Genomic DNA, 16,731 nt, shown 5'->3' on the forward strand with positions numbered 1-16,731 from the left:
TGTGTGTATGTGTGTACATAATCTTTATTACATTCTGACCATTCATTCTTTCGGAAGACGTTTATTGTGCCCTAGAATAGGTTCTTCCATGAGTTAGTGAAAAATTGTAGATTCCCCGACATTACTAGCAAAGGGGTCTGGGGGAGCGCTAGGAGCTCTCCCAGCGCGGGGCGAAGCCCCGCCACCAAGCACTATTTCTGATATTGAAAACCAACAAAATGCATATTCTGAGATATCTACAGTGCATTTTCCTGCTATTAAAAAGTTTTATTTCAAAAACCTAATGTGTTATTCTTACTGACTTAGACCCTCCCTCGTCGTTCGGCGCATTTGCCATCAAGCTGTTTTCCTAAAATTATGGACTCCCCGCCATTACTAGCAAGGCGGTCTGGGGGAGCGCCAGGGGATCCCCAGCGCGGGGCGAAGCCCCGCCGCCAAGCACTATTTCTGGTATTGAAAGCCAACAAAATGCATATTCTGAGGTATCTACAGTCCATTTTAATGCTATTAAAAAGTTTTATTTCAAAAACCTAATGTGCTATTCTTACTGACTTAGACCCTCCCACGCCGTTCGGAGCATTTGACGTCAAGCAGTTTCCATAAAAATCTGTCACTGGTAATGTCTGAAGCCTCTTCCCACCTACCACGAGGACCTCCATGAATGAGTGGCGTCAAGTTGTACTAGGATATCATTGCAACTCTTCTTATGCGTAATTCATTTTGTCGGAGAACATGTCCCGAAAACCTCATGCGTCGTTCTCTCACAATCTTACTAAGGGGTCGACTCCCAGTTCGGCACAGGATTTCTTTGATTTAGATCCGATCTCTATAACTGACTCCTGAAATCTGTCTTAGCCATCTTTGTTGAGCTACATTTAGTGTTTTTCGATTTCGGAATATGACTATTCACTGCAGTTTATTAATGGAGCCCTGCCACTGGTAAAAATGTGTAACCTCTCTTGAATACGCTCTTGGAATTAAGTGACTATAGTTTGCTTTAGATTTTATATCGAAAAGAGAAGTTTTATCGTCAAAATCTTCTGTTGGGGGTTTTCCACCTTAAAATGCTCTGTAGGGGGATCTTAGACTCAAAAGCATCTGGAGGGGTTTTAAACATTTAAAAAAAAAAGCCATCTGTAGAAGAAACTCAAAAACCCCGATTGGCTTGGCTGCGCTCAAATAATTTTAGTGTGTAATTTGCTTTTTTTTTATATTGAAGATGTATTTTTAGCACCAAACCCCTCTGAATGGGGGTTTAAACTCAAAACCCCTTTCGGCAACGCTCATAGCATTTTGAGTGAGTAATTTGCTTTTTTTTCTTACACTGAAGATGGCGGGGGGTTTAAACTCAAAACCCCTTTCACTACGCTTATAGATTTTAGAGTGAGTAATTTTCTTTTATTTATATTGAAGAGGTACTTTTTAGCTTCAAACTCCACTGGAGGGGAGTTTAAACTCAAAACCCCATAGACTACACTCATAACATTTTAGTGTATAATTTGCTTTTTTTTTATTATTAAAAAGAGGTATTTTTTTACCTTCAAACTCCACTGAAGTGGGGTTTAAACTCAAAACTGAGTCAAAACCCATTTAGCTATGCTCATAACATTTTGAGTGCGTAATTAGCTCTTTTTATATTAAAGAGGGGGTTTATCGTAAATTTTAGACGGGGTTTTAAAATCAAAATCTTCCTTAACTGTGCTCTTGGAATTAGGGGATTTTCGTTTGAATTTTTTTTTTGTTTTGTTTTATAGAAGAGGGGTAGTTAACTGCAAAAACCCCAGGTAGGGGGTTTAAAACTCAAAACCCCTGGTAGGGGGTTTTAAACTCAAAACCCCTAGTAGGGGTTTTTAAACTCGAACCGCTCTGGTAGGGGTCTTAAACTCGAACCCCCCTGGTAGGGGTTTTTAAACTTGAACCCCCCTGGTAGGGGGTTTTAAACTCAAAACCCCTTTGGTTGTGCTAGGGCAAGTGATGGTTTAGTATTTAAATCTCACCTAAAATAAACAAAATCAAAGCAAAAAATCAGTCACTAAATTCCGACTCCCCCCCCTAAGGGGGGGGGGATTTCATTTCGGGGGGGGTTTGAACCCCAAGAACCCCCCCCTGGCTACGCCCATGTGACTTATCATGTATGTTTTATATATTTGTTTGGTATCTCTTTAAACCATACAGGAGTTGCGTTTAATAAATTTAACGAAAAATTTTCCAATTTTAATTAGAAATAAATATCAGCGTTAGTTTTTCAGACAAAACATTATGAGGTCAAAAATAAAATTGAAACTCTCCTGTGCCATATTTCTAAAATCAATTAAGCGTAGTGTTTGATTCGAGTACGGAGTACCTCTATATTAAACTGAATTTCGGAACTAACTGAAACGCCCAGACCTCTTCCCAGCCGGTGCCAAGTTATAAAAGAACGCCCTGTTTATTTTATCTTTGAATTCAAAGTAGCACATACTAGAATTCACAAATCAACGGGTGTAGCTAGGATTTTTTTCATCGTTTGGGGGCCCGGAGGCTTGATCTCTTTGTGGGCCCCTGCATTTTGGGTAATATTTAATTTCTAATGTAAAAAACACTTAAGTGGGGACCAGTGGGGATTTTCCAATTCGCCCCCCCCCCAAACCTTCCCACCCCACCCTAGCTACGCCACTGGGCGTAGCCGATGTTTAATGCTAGTAATATATTAGAGCTTTGAACTAAAACGCTTTCTTTTCAAAATAGCTTGTAGATTTACAAGATAGAATCGAGTCTATATCTAGAACTGCTTTGCCTTCTTTTCAAACCATTTCAATTTTATGCACAACGAAAAGCTCAGTTAAACGAAGGAAGTGCCAACAGGGCACAGGGTTAGACTGAAATTGAGATAACTACATGCCAGCAGACGAAACCTGAATTGTGGCCAGATTTCATGAAAAAAAAAGCCAAGTTTCGAGACATAGGATGGAGTAAATATGAAATTAAATTGACCTTCTTGCCCAATTAGTGCCACGTGAAATTCTCTGATAAGATTGAAACTTCCGGTGCCGTCCGACAACTAATTTGAATGAACAGGGACAATTTTTGAACCATTTGTGTTTTCAGACTTATCACACAATAGACATTGCCACCCTGTATTACCCTGTCCTAGTTGTCTACTTTTCGATGTATGCGCCAAAATACGGGGAACACTAATTGCCTGGGTCGCTGAGTGTCATGGCTCCTGAAAGGAGCTTATCTTCCTGAGCAGAGATCTAGATTTCGATGTTGTTGTTTTCTTTGATAGTTGAAAACGTTAATATTATTTTAGAAATTTAAAAAAAATCAAAGTTGAAATGCTTAAAAAAAAAAAAACTTGCGTCGGTCAAGGGACTAGCCTACTTTTTTGTTTTTTGGTAGTTGAAAATGATATTATTTTAGAAATAAAATAAAATGTTAAATAGCTTTTTAAAAAAATGCGCCTGTATAATGACTCCTTTGCATTGATTCTCTTTCACGAGACTCTGAAATTGTATATTCCTTTCGGAAATGAAGACTTCCTCTTATAGCCTATAATACAGACGTTATTTCAAAAAAGAAGATGATTACGTCCTACGCGTCACGTATCTAGTCATGCATGTTAACCAATGACTGAAATTCTGCCAACTCATTGGTTTTCCTGGCTGTTACATCCAAGCCCAAACCTCCTGCCGCTTAGGGATGTCACTGGCAGGATTCGAACCGAAGACGGTCATCCCAAGCGTATACAACATGGCCAGGCAGCTGGATCTTAGCATACATCACTGACACGCAAGACATTGTATTTTTTAAATGCTCTTTTATCCTTCGCGTTATCTTTTTTTTTTTTCAACAAATCTTTTCTTTTCAACCACAATAAAAAAAACATCGTCGTGTAAGACTTAATATACGCCCATGAGCAGACTGGGTTACCTGTCTGTCAGTGTCAAGGGGTACCGCATTTTGACAGCCCTCCACACACACATTTTTTTTTCTTGCCTGTTCAAATAGCATTCTCTGAAACCCACTTCCCCCCAAACCTGGGGAATGAATGTTTACGTTACAAGCCATGAATGTCTTTTTTCTGTTTATGGCAGACATGTAAACAATAGGCAACGATTACAGTCGAAGAGCGTACTATTCCGTCGCTCTCTCTACGCCTAATTAACTTGGAGATCTACTAGTGTGAGGTGTCAGGCGCTGGGATTATTTAAAGTATTAACGGCCCCTTATGGGCGGGCAGTGAGAAGGGGGATAATATGATGTTTACCTCGGGTAAACACCGCGGCGCTAGATAGGTATAAAAAAAAAAACCCGGAAAGGCAGGCATGGCTTGTGGCGGAGAAGTTCGAGTGATCTTCATGTCTTGGCATGTCACGTGTTACTTACATGTCATCCGGAAGTATTATTGACGTCATAGTTTCCTGATTTATTTTTTTTTTACAAAGATTACATTAACCCTCTTTCTGTTGGTCTGTCTGTGTGGATTCTTTTACGTTTTTTTCTCCATTTTTTTCGTTCTCAGTCAAGTTGAAATTTTGCACAATTATTCATTGTCGATGACAACAGATGAATCAATTCAAAATGTAACCTATTAATTAATTAGTGGAAATTTATTAATTTTTATATAGAAAAAGGGAAGATATACCTTCAATATTGAGATATCCGGAAGCGATTGAACGGGGCTTTCTCTTCGCTCAATAGAGGCTTTCTTTTTCCAAAATAAAAAACAATTAGTTAATCAACTATTGGTAATTAATTATTATGTTTGATATCTCGAACAAGGTAAAGAAGTTGTACTTGACTGAAGTGTTGGCATAAGCTGAGATAGGACCCTTATAGGTCGCCGCTTTAAGGTATGTATGAAACAAACAATAGATAACCAAACAATCTTTTCATACGCAACTGACTAGCAGAGTGGCTGGAATGTCAGCTTGAGGAGGCTTGAACCATGAGTTAGACAGTCAGTTAGAGTTTAGATAGATATCCCCCCCACTTTTTTTTTAAAAATACTTTTAAAAACGCGATTACTGTAAAATTCACCCAATAACACAAATATCCCTTTTTTTTTTATCTCCCCCTCCAGTTATTTTTAGATAAGTGATAAGATAATAGCGTATTGAGAAAGTTAAAAGGATAAAATCATCATTATCTTTCCTTTGCGTTCCTCATGGAACATATGGTCTGACTAAAAACACGCCAGTTTTCACGGTCTCTTGTTAGTTTTTTAATGGCTTCCCAGCTCTTTCCGGTCCTCTCGGCTTCATCGTAAATCCCCTTTGTGGAGCTCTGCTCTCGCCTCTGACTATGCTTAGGGTTTGTGTTTTTTGCTATGGTTTCTGTACCATTATTAATCCTAACAGGTTGTTAATTGTTAGCCTATCGCAGTGATGCCCGAAATACGGCCCGCCGGCCACATCCGGCCCGCCAAAAGATTGACATAAAGTGAGAAAATCATCTTTCTAAAAAAACAACAACATTGGAAAGAATCATCTTTCCCTTCGTTCGGGCTTACAATCTTATTTTTATTATTATTTTTAATTTTATGTTTGGTTGCGATAAAAAAATCAACATCTTTGATGCATAGCTCTAGAAAGAGTGTCTCTATTTAAAGACCATAGCATTCGAAAACTTGAGGACATCAACCACAGAAGCAAATAAGACGGCATTCTTGGTTTGAGTGCGATTTTAGATTACACCTAGAGTGGAGGATTGATGAGAATATTTACCAAAAAATAGACAAGAAAATGAGTCGGCTGTAAGACTAGCTACAGAGTTATAATGCAAGTAGAAACCTGAAGCTATTTGCCGACGGCGAATGGGGAAAAAGTGCTTGATAACAATGATGGTAGAAATGAGTCCTGAAAAGAAGAATGATGTTGAAGCTTTCAACCTTACGCATGAAAATTACAAGACGACTGTAAGATATGAGTGAATATCTCCATCTGCTGATGAGTCTACCGACATATCTGATACCTCTCAAACTCTTGGTATTTATTTGCGTTACAAACAGCAGTTTTGAGATAAAGTTAGTTGTGAAACTGAAAGGTTGCGTTATTGTAGTTAGATTTTGTTGAAAAAAATATTACTAAATTCTACTACATTAAAGACTAAGACTAAGATTAAGACTGCTTTATTGATCCTTATGGAAATTTGTTGTAATTACAAGGACTCTTTTCTCATATAAAGACAACACAACAGAAACATACACATAAATAGAATAGACACAACATAAAAAGGTTATTCAGCGACTACACACAGGCATCTTGGTCCTTTTCATGTTTCGTGATCAACGAGTGGCGTTGATATAGTCTGACCGAGTGAGGCACGAACGAATCGTTCTGTTCTAGTCCTGATTGACAGAAGTCGCCCACTTCGCGTCGATTTCACGTAGTTATGATGTAGCGGGGGGCTGTTGTCTTCCAAGATTTTTCCAATTTTTCTTACACATTTTTGTTCTAAAATTTCATTTAAATATGGTAATGCGCGTGTGATTTTTGATGCTCTTTTTAAAGGCCCAATGTTGTCTAAGCGGCGCCATATTTTAGATGAAGCGTTGCCTTGCCAACAATTTATTCGTATGTTAGCAGATTTTGCATAGTTGCGCAGTAAAAAATTACCTAAGATTTTCTAATTTAGTTTAAAGCTATTGAGTTTGTATAGGAAAAAATTGTCGCTGGGCTGTTTTCTTTGTTCCAAGGTGGTCTTCCCATGAAAGCTTGTCATCATTATGACGCCTAGATATTTATATTTCATTTATCACAACTTGAATGTGTATATATTGTAAACAAATTCTATTTAGTATCGTTCACAAGGAAGTTACTCAAGTTATTTCAGATTTTATTGGTAAAGCTATATATTTACGCCTACAGCGGTTTAGTTGTCTACCAGCAGTTTGGTGCTACAAGTCAACGACCGGCAACAACAAAGTGACAACTGAATGGATGACATTGTTTTGTCGCAAGTAAGAACTGAATTGATGACATTGTTTTGTCGCAAGTAACAACTGAATTGATGACATTGTTTTGTCGCAAGTAAGAACTGAATTGATGACATTGTTTTGTCGCAAGTAACAACTGAATTGATGACATTGTTTTGTCGCAAGTAACAACTGAATTGATGACATTGTTTTGTCGCAAGTAACAACTGAATTGATGACACGATTTTGTCGCAAGTAATAATGATGGTCACTAGCATTAATCTTACTTTTGTTTGAGAGTGTTGGTAATAGTGCGAGTCACCAGCATCTGTGTCTCGCCTCGCCTTTCACCAGCATATGTGTCTCCGCCTCGCCTTTCACCAGCATATGTGTCTCCGCCTCGCCTTTCACCAGCATATGTGTCTCCGTCTCGCCTTTCACCAGCTTATGTGTCTTCGTCTCGCCTTTCACCAGCATATGTGTCTCCGCCTCGCCTTTCACCAGCATATGTGTCTCCGCCTCGCCTTTCACCAGCATATGTGTCTCCGCCTCGCCTTTCAAGAGCATATGTGTCTCCACCTCGGCTTTCACCAGCATATGTGTCTCCGTCTCGCCTTTCACCAGCATCTGTGTCTCCGCCTCGCCTTTCACCAGCATATGTGTCTCCGCCTCGCCTTTCACCAGCATCTGTGTCTCCGCCTCGCCTTTCACCAGCATCTGTGTCTCCGCCTCGCCTTTCACCAGCATCTTCTCTCATTCATGCGATAACGTCTTTGTCCAATTCACATCTGTCATTAAACACAAACACCCCAACAGGAATAAATTTATTGACTTAGGCTTCACTTCCTTACCCACCTCTCAAAGGGCCACAACACTGTTCAACCTTATCTGATTTTATTTGGATTCCATTTGTTAACCAAGGGCAGACTGGCCATTTAGGCTTTCGGGGCTGGCGCACAATGAGACGAAAGGGCCGTTATCGAATGGACCGCATTGAATGATAGTAAGCCCCATAAACGAGTATTTATTATTCTGTTATAAAAGGGCCCACGGAACGTCGCGATGGACCCTTGTCTTGCCTGTTATAAAAGCTCACATACAGACTTAAATGTGTAATACTGGTCACGTTTTGGATTGAACACAACATGCGATTAAAAAACAACAGAAGACCTATCTATCCTACATGTGAGACACAAAATAAAATTTACTGAAAAAGTAAGGCGTATACTTAAATCTACCACCTGCAGACAACGGCAGTAAACAACATGGGGAAAGCCGGACATTTTCACATTTTAGACAATGGCTGTAGGACAGAGGACACGACCACAGAAAACAGATCGTTCCCTCCTCTTAAGTCATCTGGTCACATCTGTAAGCAGGGTCCCGCAAATGTTAGGACCGGCCCTGTCTGTAAGAGCTCCTGGTCCACACCTGGCTGTTGGATATAATAGTTTTTAACAGTCACTGGAATAATGGCGCCAAGTGGGCGAATTCTCTACTGGACTCTATAAGATGCAGAAGTGAACTAACGCATGCATGTGTTCAGTTTTCTATGCTTCATTTTATCTCTGCCTGTGGTCCCGTCTGGGGCATAGGCCACCAACCAGCTTGTAATTGATATAATGGTGTTTTTGTAGCTAGTGGTTTTTCTACAGGGTAGGGTAGCTAGCCCTACGCCCAACCTTCCTCCGTACAGTGGCCGAGGTTTTCGATCTATCATTAAACTATAATTATTATGAAAATGTTTACGCAATATTGTGGGCCGTAGCTAGTGTATGTGCTGCACTTTGCGACCCGCACCACCCACACACGGCTAGCTACACCTCTGATGCCAGGGCCGATTTTGACACCGAGTCCGCCCCGGAAACAAACCTTAGAATTCAAGCATGCTATTTCAAAATATCTCAATGACTAAAATTCTAATGAGCGCTGCCAGGCTGCCATGTATAAACTGTAAATATCGGATTCACCGCATTTTAATTAATACTTCGCGCTAATTTCCATTGGCATATGCACTCACTGTTGTAAACATAGGCAGGTGCGCAAGCCGGTCTTCACTTACGTGATCTGTTAGTGTCTTAAGGAGGGTGAGGAGAGAAAAAAAAATACGCATCTGAATGGCACGAGAATGAATGTCAGTATTTAGGGCAATTACAAGGGAGGTAATGGCAGGTGTTAATTATTATAGAGCGGAAAATAAAATGGGGAAAATAAAATAATACAGTTTAATGAAAAATAAATTATTTTCTTAAAATGCGAACGACTTGTTCGACTGAGCTCGACCTGTGATTCACAATAATTGTAAAAATAGCTTAAAGAATCCGAAACTACAATTAGCTTTTGCTCTAAATAGCTTCGTCCCAGAAAAGATTTGAATTTAACTAAGCATATAATCTGCTGCTCTAGCACCCTCCGGGCTAGAGAGGATTTGTAATTGGATCTCGTACGAATCAAAACACAATACTTGCAGGCCAATTTGGTAGCAGATCAGACACCTGCTGCTAGGTAATAAGAAGTTTAAACGCACGACCGTATGCCCCTATCTCCTATGGGTTTTATTTTTTTTTTTTTGTATTTTAAAACAATAGATCTAGTGCTGCTAGACCTAGACCACACCGATTCAGACCGCTGGATGTGGGGGCCATCTTAAAATTATTGAAGGGGAATCTATAAATAAAAAGCACAAAGTTATTTGTATTATTTAGTTGTTCTTTAGTTGGCATTGTTTAGTTTTGTCTATTGATTTCAGAATATTTCCCGATCTTCCCTTATATATATATATATATATATATATATATATATATATATATATATATATATATATATATATATATATATATATATATAATTCATCTTTTCAGATTGCTAATTCTTCCTGGGACCAAAAATTATCAAAAAATGGCTCTAACTATTTTCCTAAAACATTGACAGTTTATGTAGCCTATATCTTTGAGAAAAAAATACTAGCTAATTGGCCACACATGAAAAACTCTGGTTTGAACTGTTATAATTGTTCAAAATATAATAATGTTAAAATTAAATTTGGCCTGGAGATCTACATCTTGAACACGTCAGTGGAAATTTCCGATTATATTCTATAAATAGATAAACAAGTAACAAAAAAAAAAGTTGCTATTCTTCTTGTAAGATTCTGATGACTTTTGTAAGGGTGATGAATGTTCTTTTCTTGTCTCTCTTACTGTATATTGACATTTAGAGAATTTAAACAGGATCCAAAATACAAACAAAAAAAAAAAAACTTATTAATGTGATTAACTTTTAGTTTGAAAGTCTCCATTAGTTAAATCCACATATTTTAAGATTCTTTGAAAAGCAATAGTTCGTTTTGAAAAAAAAGCCCTTTTAAAATATTTTTTGTCTTGTTTCTAAATAAATTAACATTAATAGTTTATAGTTTTAATTTTCCTGCCTAATATACCTTCTAATAAAGTAAATATTGTTAAAACATTTAATCTCCATTTAGCCCCTTTCAATTATTGAGAAACCTATATCTATATATCTAATAAATAGAGCACAAAGTAACGCGTATGTACATGTATGTATGCATGTCCCGCATAGAAATCAAATTCGTTTGACCAATCTGGATAAAACTTGGCATCAATGTTCCTTAGGTCATGGCAGAGACTGCAGTGTCCTTCCACAGCCGGGGAGCCCTAAAAATAAAAGAAAATACCTAAATGTATCTCTATTAGAGCGCGAAACGGTTAAACAAATCGGACAAACCGGCCAGCAGGCGGCGGGTCATATTCAGCTTGTATTTCATAAAAAACGTTCTTTATCTATCAATTAAAAAAAAAAATTAGCATGACATTCATACGATTGTGCCAGACTTTTTGCCATCTTTTTTTTTTTTAATTTCCATTGTTAGGATTTTTTAAATGGTAATGTCGGGCATGCAGCGGCCAGGGAGGATTCGTTTTGGCTTGCTGAATATTTTTGTTCATGAATATCTTCCTCTTTTCTTATTGTCATTGTCTTTAGAGTTGAGTCAAAGAAAGTCGGATTTCTAGCCCCACGGATGCTCGCCTTCATCTGCCTGTCTGAACAGACTTTTCTGTCTGGGTAGGTATCGTGTGAATTTGTGATGCGAATTATTTGCATCCCTAATGGCGATGGCTCGTATCCTGGACGCTCGGGCTAGAGGCGAGGCTTAAGGGGGAGCCCACACCCCATATTCCTTCTCTGAAAACCATCAGCTGTGCAGGTGTCCGCAGGGGGCGGATTTATTCTTTTAAGGCCCTAATCTATGGGGGCCCTACGAAAGGCGATTTTTCCTTTGCTCTTTCCTCAAAAAATGAAAATTTCTGGGGGCCCCCAAGCAAGCAGGGGCCCTAAGCATGAGCTTATGTTGCCTGTTGTTAAAACCAGCACTGGGTGTCCGACTTAAAGGTGTTTGGAAAGTGACGTTGAGATTTTCCTCCATCACCGTTAAGTGCAATGGACTAGGTCTGTGACTCATAAAGAGGGCTAGTTGCTAAATAGGTCATAGAGTAGTTATATATGTAGGCCTATTTATGTTGCGTCTTCAGACGGACTTGGTATGATCAGGTGGCTGCTACATTAACTCCTTCACTAGTAATACGTAGATGTATTTTATAGGTGCTATATTTGTGGACAATGTCGGTGTGAACTGTATTCAGACACCTCTGAACTAATCCTGTTTGGAGACGACCTTATGCCATATCATTTTTTTTTTTGTTTCGGCGAGGGCGTAATAGAAGCCCCCTCCCCCCCCCCGGAACTTTTAAAAAGATCAGATCGGGAGCTAGTTTGTCCCTCATTGGTAGAAGAGACGAATGGCGTCTAAAAGAAACAACTATAATGCTAATACAAAACCCGCTTGGCGTACGCATAAGACAGGCTATGACGTCGAAAAGAGATCGATGCCCCATAGATCTGCGTAGGATATATAAAAATATGTAGGTCAGGGCCAGGTCTTAGTAGCCATGTGAAAAACTGCACTCGTCTTTAATCTTTGGACTATTACCAAGGCATATTTCTATATTTTAATTAATATGGAGGAACACAAATGTTGGTGCTTAGTTATTTGCTTTATATGTGATGAAACATACATGTATATCATGGCCATTATAGTATCGTCTATAATCTATATCATTGTTATCAAACTAAATTGGAGTGAGCTCTTTTTTTTTAAATGCCCTGAATGGAAACCCGTATAAATTAGAATACGATCGTTGTGGAACAACACTCTGTCTGTCTGTCTGGTAAAAAGTGTGTACTCGTTATTTCTACCACACCCGTTCTCGGTCAAACTGAAACTTAGTACAATTATTCATTTTCATAGAAAAGACATGAATCAATAAAAACAAGGTTACAAAGACAGTTTGTGTGGAAACACAAACTTAAAATCGGCCCCCCCTAGGTGGTCCACCCAGGCAGGCTTCAATATTTTCAGAAAGAACATCCAAATGAAATTATATCAAAGACAAATGAGAGATAAGAATGGAGAAAGAAGGTTGACAGATCTTGTGTAGTGCCCCAATGGTGCTGCAGATCAAAGGATAGGTGCAAGTGAATGCAAAGTTAGATGTGAACCTGGCCTAATTAGTTCCCCTTTCAGACCTTGTGGTCTATAAGTCAGATGATGTAAAGTTAATCTGTTTTTGTGGCCTACGGTTAACGAGGGTGTCATGTAGCCAGCACAACGACCAACCGCCTTTACTTTTCACCATCTAATGTCAGGTACCCATTAGAGCTGGGTAGACCCAGAGGCGCCCAAGGATTCCGAAGTTGAAAATCCCAGTCTTCACCAGGATTCGAATCCGGGAACCTAGGTTTGGAAACTAAGCGCTTTACCAAACCTCTCCTGGTCTTTATATAATGTAATTGTTTTGAAAAGGTTTTTTTTTTTTTTTTTTTTTTTTTAAAGGAAACCTCAGAATTTGCGCTATTCAGTTTTAGCTTTATCATCATAGGAATCCTTGGGCTTTATGCCTCTTTTCTTTGCCTCTTTTTTGGGCTTTATATGCCTCTTTTATGGGCCATCTTGCCTCTTTTGTGGGCTTTTTTTTTTTTTTTTTTTTTCAGGAAAAAAAAAAAGTATCCGTTGCTTCAGAACTTTGAATGGTCTAAAATATTGTGATGTCGGATTTTCAATATTTTTTCTAGTTTACGAGATCTAAACGGGACAGACGGACAGACATTTCGCACAAAACTAATAGCGTCTTTTCCCCTTTCGGGGGCCGCTAAAAATGAGTAACCAATTAGATAATTAATTACTGGTATTTTTTTTTTTTAATAGCAACAAGGGAAAATAATACTTTAGTATTCTCAGATATGGCTAGATTTGTTGGGTTTTGTCCCCTTAAATAATTGTTAACGCTATTTCTCCCTCACGCATTCTCCGATCAAGTTGATACTTTAAAAAATTATTTATTTTCCTAAAAAAAACAAAAAAACATGTATCTATAAACAAAATTACTCAATAATTTAATATATTATTGGTAATTAATTATTTTGCTTGGTTGTTAATATATATTTTAAATATTGTTTCATAACGTTGTCTTCATAGTTGAAGCACCCCCTCCGTTTTTTTTTTTTTTTTTGGTTTGTTTTTTCGTTAAATTCATTTCGCTAATGGAATCGAATGGGTAGTTCTATCTTGAGGAACTCTCTGTCTAACTTAAGCCAAGAGACAATGCACAGTAATTCAAAACTCTTTCCTCATATTACCGACTCTTTAAAACAACTCAGCGGATTAGGTTTCTTTTGTGATACTGTTCGGCGCCAAGCAGAGGAGAGATAGTCCGGAACTTAGGATTATAGAAACCCTCCTCCCTGGGGTCAGGAGCACTCTACCCCCACCCCTCCTCCACACACACAGTAAAGCATATTCCTAGCCCCCCCCCCCCCCCAAAGAAAACGTTTCTTTTTTTTTTTGCTTCTTTATTTTTAGGGTGAGTTATAAAAGAAAAAGGAAAAAAAAAGACATTAATATATATTTATCTTTATGTTGTTTACAAACTGTGGCATCTTTAAGTTATACCGTCTATGTTGCATGTCACGTGACGTGTCATATGAACCCAGGGGCGTACGTGTATTAATATACGAGATTTAACTTAGAATCGCCGCTTCAGGCACGAGTGCAATCCACGAGTGTTTAAAGGATGCTGGCTTGTAAGGCCCGGGGGTGAAAACTTGGATGTCAGGGATAGCAACGGGCGGACAGGGAAACACGCTGAAATGTCTTACATTCACGCAAAGGGATTTTTTTTTTTTGTTGAAAAGTAGAGCACACTTCTGAGTTTAATGTTATGACGTGGAAGAGGCTATTGAGTGTTTGGGCTAGGCGCATGCGCACTCAGTAATCGTCCTCACAACGTGTATCGCATTAGATCAGTTCATATCTACCAGCTGTCTGGTTCTGGGGGTTAGGGCTTCTAATTGCAGACACGAGTTTATTGTGCTAGAATTCCAGCTGAAGATTTATATTATTACATTTAAAAAAAAAAATAAATGGACATTTATTACGAAAGAATGGGAGAGTTTCATATCATTGATGCAAACCCTAAAATAGAAAGCTTTTTGGTGTATCCGGTTCTCAGAATACGGAAGTATGGATATTTTATACACCTTTTTTTTTAACATTGCCGAATAAAATAAAAATGTAAGCAGAGAGCAGATTACTGCAAACAACAGACGTTACATCCATCCTAACAATGCTATCCCAAGCTACTACGCTTGATACCGAATGTTCCCTTCCTGTTGTTTTCAGATGCACTCGGTGGCAAAAGTAAATGATTCCTATGTTTTCTTGTGCACTGGGTGGCAAAAAGAAATGATTCCTCCCTGATGTTTTCTTGTGCACTGGGTGGCAAAAAGAAATGATTCCTCCCTGATGTTTTCTTGTGCACTGGTTGGCAAAAAGAAATGATTCCTCCCTGATGTTTTCTTGTGCACTGGGTGGCAAAAAGAAATGATTCCTCCCTGATCTGATGTTTTCTTGTGCACTGGGTGGCAAAAAGAAATGATTCCTCCCTGATGTTATAGGCCGGATAGCATCACTGACGCAATAGGTAGAAATGAGTATTTTCTTAAATCCCCACAGCAGTTTTTCTTTTATCAATTATTTAGGATGCATTATACGAACCGCTAATATTCTAATACAAATTCTATTGTTATCTGGCGAAATTGAACGTAAATCCCAAAATATTAATGTACAAAGTAAGTAAAAAGTAAAAATTTGCATTTATTGTTACTATTGTTTTTTGTCAATGTGGAAACCTGATTTTTCTAGTATTCAGCGTCTCAACGCAACTACGGTCGAAATCCACTAAAATGACAAGAACAAAAAAAATTTAAAATACTGTTTTGAAAAAGTGGGATGGGAGAAAGAAGTGGGTATCTTGGTGATGGTTACCGTGGTCGCTTTTTAAATGCATTTTACAAATAATAAAATAAAAAGTTGTACGACGTGAATTTGAACTAGAAGGCTCAAGCCTATACACTAACCACTGTGCCAGCGAAAAACTTATAAAAATTGCAGTTTTATAGTTATGTATGGCTTTTCATTTCTTTAAGTCACGACCTACCTCCTACACAAAATATAAAAGAGAATAATTTAAAGTCTGCCACTTTCCCTTGTTCAATACTAAAACAAAATGGATGGCTGCCTGGTCGTGCGGTTTGCGCGCTGGACTGTCGTTCAGATTTATCGATGGTCCCGGGTTCAAACCCTGCCCGCTCCCATCCCCCGTCGTCCTGCGGGAGGTTTGGACTAGGAAGTAATTATCTTCAACTCTGAAGGAACATCCGAAACATGTAAAACAAACATTTTACAATAATTTATTAGAATAGTTAATTAACTAATTTATTATTTTTTAAATTCTTGCTTTGTCAGGTACAAGAAATAATTGAGCAAAATTTCAACTTGATCCGAGATTGGGTGTGAAAGAAATAAGGCGTACAAACTTTTTACCAGACAGACAGAGTGAGCTGATATAAGCTCTGTAATAAAAATCTGGAGATTGAAAGGGCGGGGGTCGTAAAATTAAGTTGTATGTTGTTTTATTTTTGTATCACTTTTTGATACATTAAATTTTTAAAAGCGCATAGCATACTTTGAATCTTATTTCTCTGAAGAGACTGAAATTTTAGGATAAATAATCAGTGGCGTAGCTAGAGTTGGGAAAGGAGGGGGAGAATTTTTTAAAATTCCCCGGGCCCCCTGCTTAAATGTGGCCTCCAAAGTGGTGTTTTTTTTACATTAAAAATTAAATACTACACAAAATGCAGCCCCCCCCCCCCCCCCCCCAAAGAGGTCAAGCTCCCGGGCCCCCAAACAATGGAAAAAATTTAGCTAACCCCCTGTAAATAATGAATAATGTTCAAATCGTAGGCCTTTTAGACGTGACGTCTGCTTCAGACGCTCCTTAAGGAAGGGAAAATTATTACGTCCTAGCTTAATCCTTCTACAAGACAGCGCTCTGGGTCCGAACCCCGGACCCTGGTGACTGCAGTCAGGAGCGCAAATATTCAGGCAGCCAAAACTAATAGTAATTTAAAACAAACAAACAAAAAAAATGAAATAATGTTTCAAACTGACCGGCCGCCAGTCTGTTTAAAATGAATTCTAAAATATGACTGGAGAAATCGACTCAAATTAAACAGCTCCAGCAAAGGGACGTAAGCAAGGGTGGTTATGTTTATCAAGATGTCAGGTCTGAGGTGTCAAGCTCGGGGTAACGTCTGCGCGGTGCCGCTGATTGGCGGTGAAACGCAGCGAACTCTTTACTTCTGGAGCTGCGCGGAGGGAGAAAAAAACTAAGGAAGGCGTGGACTGCACTGAGTTA

This window comes from Biomphalaria glabrata, chromosome 3, assembly GCF_947242115.1.
Source record: "Biomphalaria glabrata chromosome 3, xgBioGlab47.1, whole genome shotgun sequence".
Classification (NCBI taxonomy): Eukaryota; Metazoa; Mollusca; class Gastropoda; family Planorbidae; genus Biomphalaria; species Biomphalaria glabrata.